The following is a 21,859-nucleotide window of genomic DNA, read 5'->3' on the forward strand; positions in this document are numbered from 1 at the left end:
AATAATATAAAAACTCATTCGAATTAGGTTTAGCCACATTCTTGTTTACTCAATGCTTGTTTACTTGTGTTTGATAAGTAAGTCAGTTTGAGTTTTATCTAATGACCAATTAGGCATCAGCATCTTTCATAAAAGTTCAACTCTCCGAAATCGTGTGACATTGTCATTACAGGCGCCGACATTGGATATTATTAGTAAGAGCTCAATGACTGCCAGCTGTGCATGACGATTCAACAGGGCTTTAATTACTTGATGACTATTTTTTGCTGCTATTCGAGTGTCTGAGTCTGTGTGTGTGCGTGTGCGTGTGTCTCCACATATGAGTACAAAATTAGACGAGTCCTTATTAATTAGAGCACGTACAAAAAGGTGGGACACACACACAGAGATGTGGGCAATAATCAAAGCATTCTTGGCCGAGAGACGACGACGAGGGGCAGCAGCAGCAGCAGGAGCAAAGCAATGCAGCGCGGGACTCGGGGCTTTTTGGACTACCTGCACTTTATGCACTCGCATAATTAGCAACGGAACGTGCTGCATATTAAAAATAATGAGAATAATAACAAGAGAATGAGAAAGAGAGGGAGATAGAAACAGAGAGAGAGAGAGAGAGAGAGAGAGCAAGAGAGAAAGGTGCGTATTGTGTAACATTGCTTACAATTATGCGTTCGTACATATTATGGCTAAATTTCAAATATTTGTGGAATGCTTGCGGCATAAATGTTACGGCCGCTCCGAAATTTTCAAAAAGCTTTTACAGTCCTAAATAAACACAAACACAATCAAAACTTCTGTGCTGGGTAATTATTAGCAACAATCGTTATACTCGTTCAAGGAGTAAACAGAGTTTATTGGTTTTCGCCTTGGCCAGATGTGCAGAAGTAGCATTTGTTTAACTATGTATGTATGTATGTATTTGTTAATCTGTCTATTAGTTTGCATATGTCAATATAATGAGTGAGCATGTGCTCAATAAAAAGACGGATATTGCAGAAAACCCATATACCCTTTTGACTGCTTTAAATATACGCATAGCTTTCAAAATTTCACAGCTAGGCTTAGCAAGTTCTGGAAATGGAACACTGAAGATTAAATGCCTTGCCAATTGACGTCTGACTTAAGCAAAACAATTAAATTTTCCCGGCATTTAGCTGTGAACGTGCATTGTACAGTCAGCTAGGCAGCACCTGAATATTTTTGGCATGTTTTCTTAGGGCTTATCTGATCGCAAGCTTGTATCAGATGAACAAATGTTTCAATTATGCCCATTATTAAAGTCAGCTTAAGTGAAAAGAACATTTAAGCTGGCAGAGCAAGAGATAGAGTTATCATAAGAGAGTGAACAACGGATAGATAAAGACAGAGGGAGGGTGGAAGGGACATGAGAGACAGAGCAGACGGAAAATATATATTGCTGACAGAGTCACGATTTCCTTCATTAAGTTTAATTGCGTTGAATGTGGAATACAAGAAAAGGAAAAAAAATGACTGCATTGCGATCTACGTGCAGACAAGAAAACTCAAAAGAACATCCTATGAGCCAGTGATATGTCAAAGGTCGCAGATAAACTTTAAACAAGCTATCAATTTATTTGTCTAAATTTTATATACACATGTAAATATCTCTCTTTCTGTCTCTCTCTGATAAGATATTTTCCACATTCGTGTTATACAACATTTAGTCCTCAATTAAACTTTTTGTTTAAACTACAGTAGTAAAAGGTATTTGAACCACAGTTCAACTCTCTTCAATAAAAAGTCATGAATGTTATTCAGAAAAGTTTTTTCTTCCGCTTTAACTCAATTTAAGCCAAGGGAAAAGCAGTTCAGAAAAACTATGTTGGGTAAACCCATTGGGAAAACGCAAACAAAACAATGGCCCGAAGTGGCAATCAAATACAGAATGAAGCGTTGCAAATAAACTTTTCAGCTTTACGCCCCACTTTCTACCTACACAACAGTACATCTCCACCTTCCCCTGGATTATACTGTTTCGCACTTTGTCGGCGAATTGCAAAAAAAATAAAATAAAACTTTGCTGCACTTTATCTGCGGCTGAATAGGAATGGCAATAGCAGTATATGGGTCAAACAGCAGGAACTGCAATTAGAGGCAACAGTTAATTGGCTGAAATTATAATTGATGACGCTGACAAAGGGACCGACGGCAGCTAACTGTAAATGAAAAGCGCAAAATAAGGTAAACTGTATTAAAAATTTACGTGCTCATTATTTATTATTATTATTTTCAGGTTTTATTGTCGTTGTCATTGTCATTGTCATTGTCATTGTCATTGTTATTGTCATTGTCATTGTCATTGTCAATGTCATTGTCATTGTCATTGTCATTGTCATTGTCATTGTCATTGTCATTGTCATTGTCATTGTCATTGTCATTGTCATTGTCATTGTCATTGTCATTGTCATTGTCATTGTCATTGTCATTGTCATTGTCATTGTCATTGTCATTGTCATTGTCATTGTCATTGTCATTGTCATTGTCATTGTCATTGTCATTGTCATTGTCATTGTCATTGTCATTGTCATTCTGATTCTTATTCCGATTCTGATTTAATTTGATACCCCATTAATTTAATTATGCTAATGCATAATTTCAAAGCAATGATGAATGCATAGTGATAAGACGCATTAGTAGATATTTAAATGCCAGTTGGTGTTTTTCCCTCGCAGCTGTTGACAAAGTCCGGCTCTTGCGGAATAGGCCTTTGTTGACTAGACAGATCCTATTGAAATATAATCCGATTAGTTGCCATATTGGACTGAATAGAGCTGAGAGCTGTGCATGTATCGCATTTCATGCTCTTTGTTTATCCATAACCAAAGATGAGGATTACAGCCTGCTGGTATGCTGATGCCGCTGCTGGCATACACAACTGCCATTGGCATATAATAAGCATTTCGATACCGAAACGCTGCAGTTTGCTCATCAATGTTTGGTGTAAGCTCATGCGACACGTTCGCCCACTAACAAACAGTCCCCAGCGAACTACAAAATTGTCAACTAATGTCAAATGCAGCTGCACATCGACATCGGGTGAAAGGTAGGCGGCTCGAGTCAGCTATTTGCTGCGGCAGTTGGTTAGGCTTAGCCAAGAGTCATGACTGCAGCTGACTATGGCAGGCGTCGGGATTAGTTTGCCTCTAAGTGATATTACATGCTACTTGAGCGCACATTTTCACGCCAGGTGTGTGTAACAAGCGCACACACAAACGCAGTGAGAACACATTCAACAGCCTGGTGCTATTTGCTGCCACTAGCTGCTTGCCACATGCAACTTGTTATGCAAGAGCACACAGCAGAGTAAAGAACAGCCAACAAACACTTCACATGCCTCAGACTGGGTATCAAGAGTCGTACATAATATATATGCGCTAAAATATCGTTGGGAATACACGTACACGTATTCCTTATAAATTTGGAAAAAGCTTTCTGAGAATTGAATAATATTTGTGGGGTAGACATGAAAAATTACCCTATAAATTATTGCAATTTTTTTCTTTTTAACTGAGCTACTCAGAACTATAAAATGTTTTATTTAAGCGCTGAAAAAATATATATTTTAATGTTTATTGATTTTTAAACATAAACGAAGAATATGTACAAGTGATTTATATGAGTATGAATAAATCTGTATCTGTATCTGTATCTGTATCTGTATCTGTATCTGTATCTGTATCTGTATCTGTATCTGTATCTGTATCTGTATCTGTATCTGTATCTGTATCTGTATCTGTATCTGTATCTGTATCTGTATCTGTATCTGTATCTGTATCTGTATCTGTATCTGTATCTGTATCTGTATCTGTATCTGTATCTGTATCTGTATCTGTATCTGTATCTGTATCTGTATCTGTATCTGTATCTGTATCTGTATCTGTATCTGTATCTGTATCTGTATCTGTATCTGTATCTGTATCTGTATCTGTATCTGTATCTGTATCTGTATCTGTATCTGTATCTGTATCTGTATCTGTATCTGTATCTGTATCTGTATCTGTATCTGTATCTGTATCTGTATCTGTATCTGTATCTGTATCTGTATCTGTATCTGTATCTGTATCTGTATCTGTATCTGTATCTGTATCTGTATCTGTATCTGTATCTGTATCTGTATCTGTATCTGTATCTGTATCTGTATCTGTATCTGTATCTGTATCTGTATCTGTATCTGTATCTGTATGTGTAATCATAGGAGATTAACTGCAGTTGCCAAATGAAATAGACTAAGTCGTAAAGCCCGACGGCAATATCGCACTTCAAGTTGTGTTTGACAGCAGCAAATGGCAAATTGTGCGAAACTAAACAATCTAAGTGAATTTGCCAAGTGGTAAGCGCTGGTGACTTAATGCTACCATAGTCGGTTATACACAGAGGGATGCAACAAGGATGCCAGTGACAGCCGCTCGAGCTGCAGTCTAAGCACCTGGCTTAACAAAATAGTGTGTCTGCGAGGCAATGACGACGACGTCGACGACTTTCGTGAGGGAAATTTGCTTGACTCTTTAATGAGCCAAGCGGGGGGAATGGCAATGGAACGTCAGGGATGTGTAGGATTTTAAGTTGAAGTTTTAATGCCCGGCAAACTAAGCTGTTTGGCAAATGAAAGCTGACATTTGCTAGCGTTCAACCAGGCAAATTGATTTTCCTCATACTGATTTAATTAAAAGCCAACTGCAAGTGCAATGAAATTTCCAGCACAACCCCCCAATGCCCTCAAGTCTTTCATGCGACTACAATGCAGAGCTTAAGAAATGATGTACTGGATGTAAGGGCTATGGCGTTGTGGGGGCCGGGTAAATTTTGACTACAGCCCAACAAAAGACAAGTAACGACAATTGAGCAAAAAGCTGAAAGTACAGCTAGTTACAATGTCAAAAATGTTGACTTTAAATTAAGCGAAATGTACATTTTTTGTTTGTCTATGAGTACAGTGAAGACACGCTATGAGATATTTTTGAATATCCTTTTGGGATTATATAAAATTAAAAAAATATATATATATTTCAAAATTTGAAATTAAGATTGAATAAATAATTTTTTATTCATTTTATCTTCAAGCCAGTGTTGGTAAATACTATTATAAAGAAATTTGTTTTTAAATTATAGAGCATATTCACTATTCTTTTAGGTCCTTGCGGATTTTCACTTGGCGAATGCTCACTGTAATTTTCGCTGGCTCTTAATGCACGAATATCACGCAAAAAACTACAAACCAAATGGCGAACAACTTGTGCAATTTTTGTCTGAGCGATAACAACAACAAAAACTCATTACAAATTGTTACAAAATGGTTCACAGTTGTTGTTGTTGTTGTTGTTGTTGCAGTTGCTGGCTGTTGTGGCACCCAGTTGCCTGTTGGCTCCACAGTTACTAGACAGCCCTGCCTAACCTACATACGCTACATGTGGCTCCCTTGCGTTCGCCATGTTTGCGTAAATTGTGCTGAAGTACGAACATTAAGTGGTAATTGAGTGTTCTCTGTGCGCATCATGTGAAATATGTTGTACTCCCCAAACAAAAATAAAGAAAAATTTAACTGAAGAGTGTTTTAGATGCGAGCGCTTGATTAAAAGATACCCTGTAATAGTAAAGTAGAGGCAATATATGCTGCAGTAGTGTCATCTACTGTCTCACGTTGGGATAAATACAATTGTAAGTAACTTCGATATGAGGTTTCCCAGAAATTTGTTGGGTAGCTAGATCTTTGTTAGAGTATCTTACATTGTTAGAGTATCTTAACATAAGTTTACTTTAAACCAACGTACCCTATTTTCATACTTTCGAGCAGTACAGGGCATAGAAAATTCTAAAAAGGAACCACAGACACAAACACAGAAATGTGTGAGCAAAGTGCGGCTACTAAAAGTGCAGCTTCAGACTGCAATGTGGGCGCGTTGCACTCGTGGCGGCTCGTCACGATAACTTTGATTTATGTCGGCACGAAAGAGCGGGCTTTTCTCTGGTTTTTGTATATATTCTTTTTTTTGGCTATGTAGCCAGAAATGTAAAGCAATTGCTGGTAGCCAGAGAGGATTGCCATTTATTTGTTTCAGCCAAGATCTGGCTGTGCATCTAGCTGAAATTAACTCTAAATCACTTCATGCGATTCGATTTGAAAAAAATGCCAAGTACGGAAATTGGTTACAGCAATAACATAAAAAAAACAGTTGCTTCTGTAGTCAAAGTTTCATTTTGTTTACTGAGTTCATATTTTTGCCAATTTTAAAAAAGTTCTTGTTTTTGTTCATTCTGTAATTGCATTTCAATCAAAGTTTTTTGCTGTCATCAATTTAATTGATGATTTTTTGTTTCATATTTTAATTGCAGTCATCTGATCAACTGCATATTTTTTTTTAACATACATAGGTTTTGTTATATATGTTATATTTCAGCTGTGCTAACACAGAAAATTGTGCGAAACATTTTAATAACAGCTTCCCAGCTATAAGCACGCTATATATTTTTATAATCGTTGTAATTCTGTAATTCTGTTTTTTTTTTTTTATTTTTTATTTTTCAATAAGTCAAAGAAGTATGAAAAAATGCGAACATTTAAAAATTCGAGCTTAATATTCAATGAATAATTTTTAATTTATTTATTTAATTTATTTTTTTTTGCTAAAATCTTATATTTACAAGGTAAACCTAAGAAGTGTCTTGAATATTGATTATATACATTGAGTAGAGCAGAAATTACATATTTATTAAGAAACATTTATTTATACATATATTTATTTTATTTTCTTTTCCTTTTTTAATTGTGGGGCACTGGCTGCACATCAACTTATGACCTTGTGTCCACACCAAATAAATGCAGGATGCAGCAGCAGAAGTTTTGAAGTTGGCAACTTGGTTTCTGGCTATACAATGCGTTGCATGTTGCATGCGCAATAGCCATCGCCATTCGCCATCGCCATCGCCGGCGTCATTGCCATTGCCATGGGATGCCAATTTATCCAAAGTAACTTGGCCATCAAATTGCCAAGTCGGCAAAGCCAGGCCAATTTGTGCAATTCGCATTGCAAAACGCTAGCGGCGAATATGAAGAGCGTGGCTCGTGTTGCATATTTATGGCCATCAATGCAATTTATACGGCTCAAATAGCAAACGGCAATTGGCCAAAAGGTCCGTTAACGATGAAATTCCGTAGATCTTTTTCTGCTCTTTGTTTTTTTCTCTTGCTAAGCCTAATGGTGTCCTTTAGCTTAGCTTGTTTCGAATTATATTTTCATATAAACCTTTGACATTCGCGGACAAAGCTCTCAGCTTTCTCAGCTTTAAGAATACCTGATAGTATTTTATAAAATCTTTGAAATACATTTTATATTTTACAATTAATAATACAATATTCATTATTTACATTTCATTGTAATATAGTTTAAAAATATTATATAAAATATAATTTAATTATTGCTTAAATTATTTAATTGTTTAAATTTGTTATATATTTTTATTCATTTGTAGGCTTATATTTGATATTAGATTTTATGTACGTGTTCATTTTGCAATTTTATTTTAATTTTTTATTATTAAGTTTTGATTTTATCAAACTTTGAATTTAGATTTTCTTTTCATTAAATTTACTTCCTCTTTTTATTATTTTTTATAATAATATAATATAACCCAAATAATGTTTATACTTTATCTGTATGTAAACTAATTATTGCCGAACGGTTCGTTCTAAGTAAATATATTTAAACTTAATGCAAAAAATACCCATAAATAAAATTCAAAGGGATTACATAAAATTAGCGCTGTCAATATATTTAGATTTAATGCAAAAAATACCCATAAATAAATTTCAAAAGGATTTAATGAAATTCAACTTAAAGTAAATATCTTAAATTTTGAACAAAGTTTTGCAAGAGAATAAAAAAAATGCAATTCCATTACGAGCGAGCGCTGCAAAGTAGGCAACACTTTTTGGTATTCTGTTTTATCGAGATTTATGTGTTAGTTTATTGCACATGGCCCACTCAGTGCATTTCCGCTGGCACATGTGCACGAAAATAGAGTCTCGGACGAAAAGAAATATGCATTTGGAATTTATTTCTATGCAATTGCAATGATAAATGTCTGCCTGGCAAAGCTTAAAGATTTATGCTGAGGTTCAACTCCCTAGGTCAGAGGCGACCGACCCAAGAACACTCAGCAGCGTGTGCCACTCGACCCAAGGGCGGCTACATTTTAATTATCGAGTGCCGAGGGCAATGTCACAACCTACAGCCAACCACCCACACACACACACACCGTCAACAGGATGAGATTGTGGCTTGGCCCTGCCCTTGCCTTAGGACTATCTGACAATTGCTGACATTTGAATTGTCCTTTTGTTTACGCAAATAACGCCAAGTGGCAGATGTCTAGCTTTATTGCTGTTGTTGTTGCTATTGTTGCTTTTGTTGCTTTTGCTGTCTCAGTTTTGTGGTCTCTGAAAATTTTCACTTGGATAGCGATTTAATTGCTGTGGTTTTTGACCAGCGCTATTGCTGTCAATTTCTACTCATGGACTGATTGAGTGTGTGTGTGTGTGTTGTGTGTGCTGTAGTGCAACACACTTATTATTGACAATTATTTAATTTCAGTTTTAATTTACAGACTCATCTAACTAACATATCAGTGCTCAATTTACATAAACCGATTTATTGTTTTATTGTGCAGTTTATCAACAATCTATAAATGGCTTACTTTCACAATGCCCAGTCTTGGGGCTGCTTAAATACAATAATACCTAATTTCTTTTATGTAAATATTCAAGGAATAACATAACGTGTTGACTTAAGTTACAGTGTTGACTTAGCCAGGTTCACTCTAGTTCAGCTCTGTCATTGCGAATTGTCTCTTATATATCTCTCTCTCTCTCTCTCTCTCTCTCTCTCTCTCTCGTCTTCTTTATCACACGTCCTCCATACCTCATTCTGTTTGCCAGTCTCTATCACATCTCTCAAAAACTATGGCTGACCCTATAAAACTATGTCTGACCGCATCTCTTCATTATGGCGCAGCCTCTCTCTCTCTCTCTCGCTCTATCTTCACCATTGACTACCTTAAACATATTTTTTTTCTATGCAATATATATATATATATATTTATATTCATTTCATATATTTTAATATTTTCTCTGTTTTTCTCAGTGAATTTTTATTTTACTTCTGTCTCTCCCATTCCACATTCAACTCTTTGATTGTCCTTTGAGACAATCCCTATTTTCCCTACTCGCCGCACTCGCTCTCTCGCTATCTTTGTCTCACTCTCTGCGTCACTCATCATCTATCTACACCCATGAAGCTCTCCCATTCCATATTATCCCTCAAGTACCATCCAATTACTTCTCATTATTTGCCCTCTCCAGCTCTCCCCTCTGTTGTCATCTCACTCTTTCTGTCTTTATTACATATTTATTATTAAAGCTCATTTCTCAACTTTCATATTTACCTAATTATTCCACGGAGACTGAACTACAAGTACTTCAGCCTTGAGACACATCAAAATCAGCTTAAAATATTAATTAGTCTCGCTAGACAACTAGAATTCTAATGTCTACCTTTGATCGACCATCAAACGGAATTAAATTATAAAGCTTCTTTTTGTATTTCGTCTCCTTTGGATATGCCAAAGTCTCACAACGATTTAAAGGTTACACATAAAAATAAGTTATACAACAAGATTCGATAATTTCTTGGCCAAGTTCAAGTATTCTGTTCGTGTTGCTCTTCTGGACGTTGGCCAACTGTTGGCCATTGTCTGGCATATTAATAGGCTGGTTGTTCGCTCTAGATGTTGTTGTTGTTGTTGTTGGCTATTGTTTGAATTATGAAGCTCATTAATTAGACGCACAGGCCTCAGCCGCTGGGACCTTGGGGATTTTTTTGCCTTAAAGCGCATTAATCAAGCCAAGCCAAGCCAAGCCAAGCCGAGTTAAGATTTTCATGCAACGCTCCAGTGGATATTACAATATAATTATCACAACAATGATAATCAAATGGAGATGTGGCTACAAATAGAACTTATGCCGCAAACATTAATCAAATACTAAAAAAAAAAAAAATAATAACAATAATAAAATAAGAACAAGGCCGCATAAAAATAATAATCAATTGCCGGACAATTCATTATGCTGCCGGGCGTCTGCAGCTGAGCAAACTAAAAACAAACTTTGACGAGACGAAAGACATAAAATCCATAACGAAGGCGTTGCCATGCACACAAAAGGTCCTGAGGAGATACGGGACTGGCTTAGTTGTTGTCATTGTGTTTGTTGTTGTTGCCTTTTGGCGCTAATCAAATTGCAAATTGTCACACATTAATGCTCCAACAATTTGCACAAAGACAATAACGTCACGCATACGCCCCCATGCAAAGACTCAAGATGAGATTGTTATACATATGCATATATGTATGTATATGTGTATGCATATACTATATATGTGTGTTTGAGTAGATATTTCTGCTGTGGACACTGATAAGCGACAAATGTGATTGACAGGGATATTATGTAGAAGTTTTTCTCTTGCCCAAATGTCCTCGCTTTCATATTGACTATCTCCCTCTATATATACATATATATCTCTCTCTCTCTCTCTCTGTCTGTCACTGCCTCTCTGATAGATGTGTGCATTTAACATTATATCCATGTCAAGTTTTCACGCTTCATTTCAGCTGTCGTTAGAGTAAGCGCAATCATCTGTCCTCCCCATTCAATTAGTTCACGCTTAACACTTTTTAGCTGATAAGCCGCAGGCGGGTATAAAGCGAGTAGAAATACCCTGTATAGAGATGTGTTGTTAGAGGTATTTTTTTCTATTATTTTATACATACAAATTATGCTTTGATAGCTTTGTTGAGTTTGATTATATATTTATCTATCTATTAATTCCGAAAGCTCTAAGTAATTTATATTGAAATTATATCAAAATTAATATTTATTTGTAGACGTCGTCAGCTTATATCAGAAAAAATTAAAAAAAAAAAAAGAAAAATATAGTAATACTTTTTTTCCAACATTTTTTAAATTTCATGCAGAATATTTCGATGGAATAGAGTCTACTTATGTTACTTTGCCTTGGTCCACTCACATGCGGGGTAACATTATGTCAAACATTTGAGGCATTTTGCACCTGTCAAAAGCAGATCTGTTTGCCATGTTTAGCCAGCCGCCGCTGCCCCCTCCACCCACTCACTGCCGCATCTATTCCTCTTTGCCATTTGCCATTTCGTGCTCACACAGCTATCTCGCCGACATAATCATTTGTCCTTGGGGCATATCCTTTGGCCGTCACCTCTAGCGCACATGCACGCTCACGCATACATACATACACACACCCCTGCTCATATGTGTGTAGCAAAGAGCTTAACGCCATCTTTTGGGAATTTCTGCGAAACTCTAGGTAATACTTCAACAAGCGCAAATTGATTTTGTTTATATGCATGTACATGAATACTTATATATGTATATATAATATGCGTTTGCGCACTTTTTCTTATATAAATATATATTTTTGTTGTTGTTTTTTTTTTTTTGCACCTTGGTATTAAATTAAATTTATGCACTCAAGTCTTTTAGCCACAGCGCAAAATGTGATTTACCCGCTGTTTTTTTTATGGCTACTTTGTTTTTGTATACTCGCTCAGGTAGAGCAAAGGATATATTGGTTTTGAACAATGTCTGTCTAGTTCTACTTTGGATTATTTTGAAATTGCTCGATAAATCAATCGTAGTTCATTTTTAAATGTAATACCTTATGAACATTTCCTATTTTCGCAACATGAGCGAGTATTATACAGTTATAGCTCATTTCATTTATTTCACTTTCGTGTTTTTCTCATTGGAGCTAAGCTAAATTTATGAGCTTGTATAAGAGCCACGGAATTTATAGCCCAACATTTATCTTATTTGGCAGGTGCAGAGGCAGAGAGAGAGAGACAGAGAGGTACAGAAAGAGAGAGAGAGGAAGAGCGAGAGAGAGAGAGAGAGAAACACCAACATTTTGGCAGCTGACAAACCTGTGCAGTTAGGTGAAACGTCTGTTGGCAAAAGCAATTTGAAAGTTTTATGAATTGCGTTTTGTTTGGGCTCTCACACTTGAGAGTTTTGCAGCATAATTTAGATTAACATAGTTCAGTTAATCATCATGGCATAGAGAATGCTTCAAAGTTTTCACAAGCCCTATATAAATATTCAAATAAGCTGTCGACCCTTTGATCTAATTGCTGTGGGAGTATGTTAGTTAAAGCATTAATATTTCTATTACGCCAATTAAATGGTGTAGGGCATACGAAAGTTTACTAAAGTTGGCTGCAAAATAATAACGCCTTATTATCGCCCTTCAATATATTAACAGGTATACATCTATGCGTATGTATTTGTACGGTACATTAGAATGAACGATCGATTAATTTTCATGTTCCATAAACTCAAGTAGCTGAACTGGACAAGCTGTCTATAAGTCCGTTTAGATTAACAACAGTATATCATTTAATTGGTTATTTGGGATTTATTATTAGGCTGTCGGCTAATGACTCAGCCATAAACTTCCAATTAAATGAGTCATCAGAAAAGCTGTAAAAGTTAAAGTCCAACAAGGAAGTAGAATTAATGAGCTGCAAAATTTGCTAATATTTTATATAGAAAATGAGAAAACGGTTTTGTGAAAATGAAATAAAGAATACATAATTTTCATCAGAATGACAAGCTGAGTTAAGCCACAATGTTAGATATGCTGAAGCATTTCTTTGATAGCACATTAAATTCAATAGATCAAATGCAAAATTTAAAGGAGTTAGAAATTTGTACTTAGTTTTAGCTAAATTGTCATTTATAAAATTAAATATTTGCAAGAAAAAAAAATATTCGGACTTAATTAATAATTAATAATTCTGTTGCCGTCGCTATAACCAATATACTAGAAATATTATATTGAATGTACTGCTATTCGAATCGAGATGCAGAGTTATACTATATAGCAAATGGCATAAATCTAGCCTCATAGGATTATAAAAAAGTAATTAAAATTTTAATAAATTCAGTTATTGCTTTTACACCTCCAGTTTGTTTACTTGCTTTTGTCATTTCGCTTTCTCGTCTAATTTTTTTTCCATTTTTACATCATCACCATCTAATTTATTTTCACTTTGTTTATCAATTTTTTGAGCTGCTTTATTATTTGGCTAAAAACTGTGCCAACAACTTAGCGAAAGAAGAACGAAGAAGAGCAAAAACAATTCTGAGCCATTTAGTTGGCCATGAGCACTGCCAACGCTGCCCACAATTACGGCAATTTCATTGCCAAGCTTTGCTTAGCTCGACGCGTGTGCAAATGTCTGTGGGTGTCTTCCGTTTCCGGTTGCCAACAGTTTTTGCAGCTATCTTTTTGGCCAATGCGAGCGCTGACTTTGGCATTAAGTGTTACTCACACTAACCGCAAGCTACGCACACTTACACAATTCATTCTTAAACTTACACGCACACACACCAGTATATTTTATATGGTCAATAATCTGTGCACACTCGTTTGGAAATAATTTTAAAGGCAACAAAGTGAACAGCATAGAAAGAAAGATAGAGAAAACTAGAGAGAAAGAATAAGAAAAGACAACCTAAATATATATTTTACCATCTTTATCTTTATATATAGGTATGTTTATCTTTATAGATAGAAATAAAAACATTTTTATATCATTATGCATTATAATCCTTCTCTCTCTAGCTATTTTCTCTCACTTTCGCTAGCTCTATTCCAACCTATCTATAACAATCTATCTACCTTCATCTTTAAGTCTGTCTCTGTGTCTTTTTATCTCACAGACTCTATATCTCTCACTCCCAATGTATCTCTTTACATCACTCTCTCTCTCTCTCTCTCTCTCTCTCTCTCTCTCTCTCTCTCTCTCTCTCTCTCTCACTCTTCACTCGATAGCCATACAAAATGCATAAGCTCTTGTCCATATTAGGTCAACAAATTTAATCCACTAACAACTTAATGTGCTGACCTTAACTGAAAACGAGCCCTATCATATATGCGCATACAAATTGTACACTTGTATAGTAAGCTATATGTACAGATTTCCCAATTGTTCCATTGAATTTTCCACATTCCACAAAGTTGTAAATTTATTTTCATTTTGCCATTTGCACTTTTGTCAATTTTTGTGCTTGTGCAAAAATCCAATTTCCATTCAGGTAAGCCATTGACAACTGCCCATTGGAATTCATAGAGTTTCACAACGTAAATGTATTTGTATCTTCTCTAAAAACATTTTTTTTTCTTTTGGTGCTGCAATCCGATTGGAGGAAGCACTTGATTTGCTGTCAGTTTGACTGCCCAGTCAATTATTGGACTGAATCTATTGAATTGTTTTGGTTTTGGTTTCGGTTCTGGTTTCTAGTTTTGGTTCTGCTTCTGGTTTTTATCTCTTCGGTTAGGCAAAATGAATTGGAATTGATTGTTGGGGGCGGCTGAAGCAATTTCAGTTTAGAAACGAAATGTGTAGAGTACATGAATTCAAGTAGTTAAATCTGAATAGTGAACTATTTAAAGAGTTTATATACTAAGGCAAAAATGTTTCGTAAGATAAACGTTACAAATTACATTTCAAGCAGAGTCTTTACTCAACGTAGCTTTAGAGAATTTTTTGTTAAAAATTGGTCTTAAAGGCGTCAAGTATTTGAAATCTTATATTTGAAAAAGCTAAATCTCATAGTATATCTAAAATGTAACTAAATTCTATTCATTAAAATAAATTTAAAATATATATATTAAATGCAAAACTCAAGACATAATTGAAATATTAATTTATCTATTTAAAATCATTCTAGAAAATAACAATTTTCATGCACATTTCAATTCCCAACGAACTGCCATCCGAAAATTGAATTTGAAAATCCACAGAAGCAAACAACTTGTGCAAAACATTTTCAAGTCGCTTTGCAGCTGTCTAGTTATGTCGTATACTTAATGTTCTTTCGGCAACCGCCAAGGAAATGGCTAAGAAAGCTCGTTACTTTCGCCACGAGTCGCAAATTGCGTCATAATGCTGTGCGACTTGGCCAAACCGGAAATTGTTTTGACGTTTGTTGTGGTTGATAAACCAGCTGATTTGCCATATCCGCCCCACCACCCCACTGCACACGCCCTGTCGCCGCCCCCCAACTAGTTGTTGTCTAACTCTATTATTCCCGCTGACTTCTTTTGGTCAAATGAGCTTGGAAACCAACCCAGCCAGCACAGGGAGTTCCTTTATCGCCTGAGCTCTTTAACAAGCGGCGATAATGTCAGCGAGTACAATTTGCAGTTGCCTCCGCTTGTGGCGTGTCGCCCGTTGCACCGCGAACCTAATTAGGGCTAGGGGCAGACTCCAACTGCTAGTCATGCAAATGAGTTTAAAATTGGGCCAAAAAAAGAGGAAGCCTAATGAATGCAGATGCAGCTGCAGAAGGGAACATTATATAACGGCTGTAAGTGAAGTCGACTGGAATTTTAGGAAATTCAAAGTCCATATCCGCTCGAGGGTCAAGGAACAAGAACTAAAGCCGACCTTGAGCCAAGGCTAACGCGTTGACTCTGACTTAAATAATAAATATAGAATTTATAAATTTGTGCAGTGTCATTTGACACGGGCCGGCAGTTGCCCATTGCCCGTTGCCGGTAGGTAGTTACCGGGCCAATTGCATTACGTATACGCCGCGTGCAACCAAACCAAGTTATTAAATTGCAACACGCAATGGGGCAAGTGAATAAATGATGAGGTGAAACACACAGTTTGAGCACATTTGTAATCCATTTATTGTATGACGAGGAAATAAGTCAATAAATTAAAAAAAAAAAACGTTGGGAGAAACTAATTTCTAGAGCAGAGTAATCAACGGGTAAATATTATGATAAAAGAGAATATTAAATATGGTATTTAAAAAAAAAAAAATAGAGAAACAACAAATTCACAGAAATATATATTTTTATTTATTTTTTATTGTAAATTACTACTATAAATATTGATTTAAAAAAAAACTAAAATTGTAATTGAATTAATTAAAATCCCTTCATAAATCCATTTTCAATCAAAATTCTTGACAAACTTCATACAACGTATGCACATGCTTGCATAGTTTCTGTTTTTTGTTGACACCCTACATAGACAGTTTCACATATACTCACACACACACACACACACACACACACACAGATACGCTCATTAATATGCGAATGGCATGAAAGCATAGCAAAAACTCAGCCAGCCGGACGGTGTCTGAACGAGGACTGAGCCGAGGCGCAAGGCATGGCAAGTGTTTATTTGGGTCATTATGCAAACAGATGGAAATGTGGAGGGCAACAAGATATGATAAATCGATGCCCTTTGAACCCTAAATAGTTGGCTGAATGGAGCCAAGCCAAAAGTCAGCTGGACTAAAATGATTTAATGTGGCATTTAAGTCAAAGAAATTAGAATGGATTAAGGCAGCGACACACCCCTGCAGGCGCAGGTGCAGGTGCAAATGTCAGGTGACATAGAGCTAACTAGATCCTATGCCACCCACACGCATTAGCATGCAAAATACATGCAAATCACAACGATACTCGAGGGCTTTATGCATAGGCACATCAACTTCTCCCATGCGTATAATTTACGACTGAAATATGCAACAGCCTCAGAGCTAAATTGCTGCGAAAAATGTTATTCTAGCTTACCACATTTGGAAGCTAAAAAAAAAGCAAATTGTAGAAGAAAGGAGAGAGAGAGAGAGAGAGCAGCTAATAGTAGCTAAACAGGTTAAGTAAGGGGTTAAGGGGAAAGAGGGTTGAATGTACCCAACGACTTTAAGGCATGTCTGAAGTTTTGTATACCAAACACCTTTGCCATAATATATTCATCGATACATATCAACTGAGCTGGTCGAAAACATTCTGAGTACTTCCTGATTCTAATTTGCATTTCAGATAACAGACATCAAGGCATACTTCCTCTTAGTATACTTTGGCACAATTTTATTTTAGCAAATGTACTTCGATATTTATGAATTTATATAAGTGTATTTCTTATCAATATAAATTGACAACAACAACAACAAGAATGTTTTTAGATACAAGTATATAAAAAAATTTATGTAAAATAAAAAAATAAAAATTTATTTTGTTTTCTTTGCATATATTTGCAATATTTTTATTTTTATTTATATATTTGTTTTCATATTTTTTTTTTATATAAACTTTTTAGTTTTAAATAGAAATGTTTTTTTTCTCTCTAAAATAATTTATCATTAACGTTTATATATAATAGAAATTATATATTGGATTTTTTAAATATTAACAAAAATAAAAAAAAAAACCACAACACAAAATTATTCAATATTACCTAATTTCTGTTTTATCTAATTTTATTGTTAATGTCACGTTACTTTAGATTTATAAACTTTGCCCCGAATATAAAAAAAATTTATTAATTATAAAAGAAAAATTATTTCAAAATAATTAAAAATGTATAAGAATTTACCCACAGAATATATTAAAATAATTTTTTTTTTTTAATCATTAAAATGTATCAAAATATATATCAGTATCTTGCTTAATTCAAATATTAAAAATATTTAACAAACCTTTAAGTTATGTAGCACAGTTATTTATTAATCATGACGGGGATTAGCTTTGCAATCGAAGCCAAATGCAATTCACTTGATGCCAAATAAAAAGAAAACTGTAATGCCAAGTGGAATTCGTGAAATTCGTACCTGCTGCGTCATTTTTGGCCCCAAACTTAGCTGCACTTGTGGAATTTTTAATATAGCAGGCGCGCAGACAGAGGCAAGGGCTAAAGCCAAGTGGAGCAAGTCTTAAGCCCTCAGGGCAATTGGACACTATATGCGGTTCTTTGGGCTCTAATGCGGCGTGGGCCGAGGAGCCATAAGATAAATTCACTGAAAAATATTTTTGTTACTTGAGCTGACAATAAAAATGAAGCCTGAAAGCCAGTCAAGAAGCAGAGCAGCAGCTGCTGTAGATGCTGCTGAAGCTCTCTCTCTCTCTCTCTCTGTCTCTCTCTCTCACACACACACACTTTCTGTACATAGTTTTGTGGGCAGCCACACAAGTCAATATGCCATTGCAGCCATAACAACGCATTTCCGCTTCCGCTCGCTCGGGTCGCACTTCTGTGGCTATAAAAGGCATTTGCTTTGGCTTTTGCTTCTGCCATATTCTGTCGGCTTCTTTCGCCCCATCGCCCTCTAGAATCAGCTTGTGGCTTAATAACGCTCGGCTATAGCCCAAAAAGCATGCTATATGAAACATAACTAACATGGTCCGAGCTCCAGTGGCACTATAATACTGAATTATAAATGCAGCTAGCTCGGATATTGTAGCAGCAATTGCTGTTAGATGGACTGAAAAATTCACATCAAATTAGTATTTAAATATGTTTAGCTTCAGGCGGGAGTGGGATGGATTTTTCATACAAAATAACATTTTCTATGCTTGAAATTATGGTAAATATGGGACGTTTGCTTTTCTGAGCAGTAGAGAACGTATTTTATAAGCATTTATTAGGGGTTATCAAATATATTTTTATATATGAAAATTACGTAATAGTTATACTTTCTTAGTAGCATGGACAATTTTGTGAGAATTATTTATTATATTATTATTATTATTATAGCAGGCATGAGACAAGACTCTTATAAGAATATTTGCCATTGTTTTTCTTTAATCTTTCATGTTATCTCAGCATTTGAAATTGCTATATTTTTAGATTCTTCTAGTAACTAATATTAATACCCATTGATAATTATAAAAGAGAACATAATAATGATTTTAAGAAACATTTTGGGCGAATCCTGTATCTGACAAGAATATTATACCACTTTTGTTTTTTTGGTATGAAAAAAAATTAAATTCCATATATTAACTGGTTTTAATATTATTAACTGATGCATAATATTACCAAGATTAATGCTTAAGAGTCCTGCAGAAAAGGCTTTCCTTAATATAACAATATCTTAGAATGATACCAAGCTTCACTCTGAGCTTAAGCACATGGAAGGTCATTAACAAGTACTCTAGTTCTAATTAGTTTTTTCTTCTCAAATTACATTAAATTTCTTTGCTTGCGTAATTAACAAAGCCGAGCCATAATATTATAAATTTTAATTGTAATTTTAATTCTGCTAATGCACTCAGCCACACCTAAATCATGATAAAATATCTCTGCAATTCTCGCCAGCTTCGGTGCTCGAGTAAATTCACAGTTTTAATTGCTTGATAAATAAGTGAGCTTGAAATTAATTACAAATTTTTTTTTTTTTTTTGGTTTTGGGCAATTGCAAGCAAATATCTGGGATTGATGGGTGGGAGCGATGGCAATTTGATTTGATTTCACAGCCCGAGGAAATGCGCAAAAATTGTGAACCGCAATCAATAATGAATGAGTCAATTACTGGAAGTAAATTGCGAATGAGGTGTTTAGATGGTCATTAACAGGGGAGGAGGCGGGCTGCTAAAGAGGAAGCAGTCAACGAGCTTCATTAAAATCGACAGTCGAGAGAATCGTTAGGGGAAATCAAATTACAGCGTGTGAATGGCAGCAACTAGAACAGTTGACAATATTTGTCATCTACGCTACATTTGCGTTTCTCCCACAACGCCCACCTCAAGCCCGAGTCAAGGTGTGAAATGAACGCCAGCTATCCGGCCGGGAAATTGCCGGAAATGTGTGCGCTTTGCGGTTTTTCAACTCGTTTAGCAGTTCAAATCACTCCAAGTCAATCTCATTCACATTCCTTTTTTTTCCAGAGTTCGTTGTACCTTGATTAACCGGAGCCAGGTAAGTGCTAAAACGCAGACCACACGTGGCAAATTCTGCAGAATTTTCTTGGAATTTTGTCAATTTTCCTACGAATGTGTAAGTCTTGTCTGCTTTGTTTGCTATGCGATAATGGGGTTTGGAATAAGCTTTTGATAAAGGCTCTCACACAGACAGACATGTATATTATACATATGCATATGTTTTAGTATCTAAGGTTGCTTTGGCTGAAGCGAATTCCTTTCGAAGTCAACGAAAATTGAAAATAAAGGAAACTCTTTTGATTTTAAATTGATTTAAAAGGCATTTCTCTTTGGTTTGTTAAATATTTCATATTATCCTACTATAAATTTATCAATCTACTGCTATCGTATTCAATATAGAAAATAAGAGAAAAAACTTCAGTATTTATTTTAGCAAACTGAATACCAATTTTTGCCTAATAATTACCTCACATATTCCCAACTAGAGCTAAGCAAGCTGAACAAATGCTTATGGCTTATGGTTAATAGATCGCAATGAAACACCTCTACTTATATAATATATTGTTCAGTTAATAAGGAATCGTGCGTAACGAGTTTCAATGGCTAGTCAAATTCAAATTCGAACTACTTTATTATGTAAGAAGCAACGCGCCCTGAGGCATTTGACAAGCTCTTGATTAACAAAGTGATAATTGCTGAAGTAAATGGCCAGAGGCTGACACGGCATGAACATAGCCAAGCAACTGATACCCAGAAGACTCAGAAATGAAAGTCATTGAAGGTGCTGGAATAATGAAATATAATATTCTATAGTATATACAAATGCAATCAATGGAATAATGAAACAAGGTATTCCAAATATATAAACTCAATTAAACGTATATTACGAACTTTTATTGACTGTCCGAATGAAACTGAAGTTAATGAAAGCCAACAACATTCCCATTGATACCCCATCAAATATATATTAAGAACTTTTGTTGTTTGCCCAAACGAAACTGAAGAAAATATAGACATTATTTCGATATATATAGCTCAACTGAAAATCGCCTGCCCCTAGCATAGTCGATGTCCCCATTGATTGCATGCAAATATAGCGCATCTCAACACGCACAGAGCAAATGTGCTTGAGTTAATATCGAATGGGCTTTAATGAACCAAAAACCCGGCTGCCACAGCATAAATGTATTGCTAAGCCAGACACGCACAGCAAACAACCACGAAAAAAGGAAAAACAGGTAAGCTCCACCTACCCCCCCACCGTCAAGATCACAGGCTCAGCCCATCTTGTGTGTCAGATAAATTCGGAACAATTGAAAATCATTTGACAGCTCTACAACAACACGAATTCAAGTCTCATAAATTGTGCAAAAATCTTAATTGAAAAATATGTGTGTGTGCGTGTGTGTGTGTGCTAGAGATTTTGACTTACCCACGAAAGGAAATTTTTCTTCGGAATTCTCTTACTTTTTTTTTCTTAGCTGCAGCTGACAGTTGCAGTTGCACGCTCAAGTTGCTTTTGGAGTGAGTTTTCGCACTCGTTTTGAATGTTGTTGTTGCTGTTGTTGTTTTTTGTCCTTTGTCTTCAGTTTTTCGTTTAGTTTAGTGTTTTTCTTCCTTTAGCTTTTGTCTCCGCTTGGCAGCTTCTTGATTTTAGTTGAGCGAATTTTTTGCATCTCTCTTTTGTTTTGTTTTGTTTTTGGCTTCTGCTGTTGGAGTAACTAGTTTTTCACATGATTTAACATGCAAAGCGCAGTTTGATGCATGGCAAGTTTTATGCATGGACTAACTTTCAAATTTAACTGGCAATCAAGAGAGGGAGAGCGAGAGCCAGAGAAAGAGAGAAAATTCTTTTAGATTATGTCTGCAATTGAAATGCTCTATTTCACATAAATGTAGATTTAACAATTTATTATGTTCGATAATTTTCGTATAAATTTTGATTTTCTGCTATTTTATTTTCTTATTTCACAGTAATTCAAATGTTTTTAAATTGCTCATACGCCATGTAGCACAAGTTGTTATTTCGCACGATTCAGTGCTAAAAATAGACAAATACAAAATATTAG

The 21,859-nt window shown here is 35.5% G+C and overlaps 1 protein-coding gene across 1 annotated transcript in view; it reads right to left on the bottom strand.

Annotated features, from left to right (window-relative positions):
* TrissinR (Trissin receptor) overlaps positions 1–21,576 on the bottom strand; it is a 40,506-nt gene extending 18,930 nt beyond the window's left edge. The window contains exon 1 of the mRNA XM_089257845.1: positions 21,297–21,576. The gene's annotated coding sequence lies outside the window, so the exon portion shown is untranslated. The remainder of the gene's footprint in view (positions 1–21,296) is intronic.
* Between the last annotated feature and the right edge of the window lie 283 nt (positions 21,577–21,859).

This window comes from Drosophila navojoa, chromosome 3, assembly GCF_054131105.1.
Source record: "Drosophila navojoa isolate 15081-1374.11 chromosome 3, UAZ_NAV_1.0, whole genome shotgun sequence".
In the NCBI taxonomy this organism is placed as follows: domain Eukaryota; kingdom Metazoa; phylum Arthropoda; class Insecta; order Diptera; family Drosophilidae; genus Drosophila; species Drosophila navojoa.